Below are 2245 nucleotides of genomic sequence, written 5' to 3'. Positions count from 1 at the left end.
AAGCCTTAATAATGTTTATTTAACAAAAAGATTTTTAGTGTCATTGCAGCTCGAACACCAACATAAGTTGCTCTTTATGTTTAATAATTTCATTTAAACTACAGCAGAAGCCCCCTTTTATGTACCGTCAACAAATAAAAGTGCAATAATGTGCAAATGCAAAATAACTATTACAAAAAAACCTTCATTTGGTTTCCTTCAATCAGTACTATAAGCACTACTTCAGCTATACAAACATGTCTACTAATAACTAAAATATGGCTTTAAATTTCTACATAAATTCATACACAGAACTGTACCAGTACCTTCAGACTTAGACAGATGAACATAAAGCACAATCAAATGAATTAGTGGGTCAATATGTAAGGATAATAAAAATATATAAAAGCAAACAAAAAGTTATGTCAAAAAAGATCCCTTAGACTGCCAGTAGTCGGTGTGCGAGAACGTCAAATGACACCAAACCTAAAGCTTTTCCTAAAATATGTGTTGTGAGCAGCTGACCGATGGTGATGATACACGGAGTCATGAGCGGGGGAGAATCCAGCAGTTTTTTCCCATCCACAGAACACTTGTCCACGCACTTGTGATCGTTTGCTAACGCTGCGCTGAATGTTTCAGGCACAACACATTTTTCCTTTTGTTTCCTTACGAACTGCGTCAGTAGGATTAATCTGTCAAATACGCAGCATTAGCTTCCTGTGAAACTTATTTCTTTGTGTTTCTGGCAGCAAAGAAATTAAGAGGTGACTGTTTTGTTAATAATTGGTTTGCCACTGGGCGCAGACAGGTGGTAAAATATTTGATATTTAAAAAATCAATAATATCCTCTGAGCAGCAAAAATTGGTTCAATCTAAAGAAAACTGGGCAATGTTTTGCTATGGTTTACAGATTGAACGTCGTGTTTCAGTCTTATAATGTGCAACAGTGCGCATCAGACTTATGGAGTATGTTTTTCTTTCAACTTTTTTGGGCTTGTTGCCCAATCTGTAGTGGCGTCTATGCAAGCCCTGCTGATTTAAAAAGCAGTGCATGCAATTAGTCCGTTGCCACTGATGTAATGCTTAGCTATTATATCAGGGAGCTTAATACAACACTGTTTAAAAAAAAAAGAGAGAGAGAAAAAGTTTGGTATGTTTGGTATTGGGGCTGAAAGCTCGTTTCTGCCACTGAAAAAAAAAAAACCCTGATTGGCAGAGCTCATTCGATGTTTCGTTATCTCAAAATTTTGACGTAATAACTGTATTTTTTATTTTGTAGACCAAAATTTTGGAGATAGTAACTCTAATTTTCCATTTGTGGATGCCAGAAACTGTTTTTGACAGAGACGAGCTTCCGTAAAACGCAGCGTAGGCTTGCAGCAGGTTTAAGTCACACCTCAGAAACAGTGGCCTCTAGAGGAGTTAAGGTGATGTGAACAGGACACAGATGTAAACAGTACAAAAAGATGGGCGTGCCTTCTGCGTCTGATGAAATCTGTATTGTCGTTTCGTGACCAGCAGGGGGCTGGCCATTAAACTCATGTCTGAGAAAAAATATAGATGGCATTGCAGGGTTAGGGCTTGTACAGATGATGTAAGAAAATGTCGCTAGTTTCAGATTTCATAAATGATCCTCTTTATTAGACTCAGTCAGAAGCTGTTAGCCAATGACTGTGCGGTTTCTCGAGCCTCGAGGCTTCACCTTGAGACATCACAGTGGCCATGTCCACCGTTTACACCGTCTGTGACTCAAACTGGATTCACTTCATGTAGCTTTGACCTAAACCCAAACTGCAGCTAAGCTGGCATCAGAGCAGCACTCTCATTAAGTTTGTGCACATTACTGTGCAAGTACAGTAACAACTGCAAAGTCTTTAAATATGGAAACAGTAACAGCCAAAAAACCCCCCCTGATTTTATAACCACACTTCCACTTCTAGCTTCTAGTTTACGGATCTACAAAAACAGTAGGCAGTTAAGTAAAAACAGGTGAATTCATAACAGAGATCAACTTGTGTCAAACTTTCTGTTCCTGTAACAGCCTGAGAGGACTCCAGGATACAAAACTCCTAACGAAGTTGTTTAAAACATGACCCATGGCTGAAAACTGCGTGTGAGTAACAGTTTGCTGACAGAAGCAGCCAACGCAGTCCGTGACAAATCCTAAACTATGTGGAAATCACCGTGGCAGCTTCTGTCTTTGTGAGGCAGTTGTCTATTTGAGATGTAGATGTAAAAATACTGTTTGCCCTCTTTTATAACT

The 2245-nt window shown here is 38.9% G+C and overlaps 1 protein-coding gene across 1 annotated transcript in view; it reads right to left on the bottom strand.

The window, feature by feature from the left end:
• Window positions 1-2245, bottom strand: part of slc46a2 (solute carrier family 46 member 2) — a 13309-nt gene continuing 11064 nt past the window's right edge. The window contains exon 7 of the mRNA XM_086300355.1: window positions 1-2245. This exon is cut by the window's right edge and continues 152 nt beyond it. The gene's annotated coding sequence lies outside the window, so the exon portion shown is untranslated.

Source organism: Aulonocara sp. 'chitande type north' Nkhata Bay, linkage group LG7 (genome assembly GCF_057382095.1).
Source record: "Aulonocara sp. 'chitande type north' Nkhata Bay isolate Kocher_YH1m ecotype deep benthic linkage group LG7, A_spYH_male_GT1.1, whole genome shotgun sequence".
NCBI classification, from domain to species: Eukaryota; Metazoa; Chordata; class Actinopteri; order Cichliformes; family Cichlidae; genus Aulonocara; species Aulonocara sp. 'chitande type north' Nkhata Bay.
This window is presented reverse-complemented; position numbering and strand designations above follow the sequence as displayed.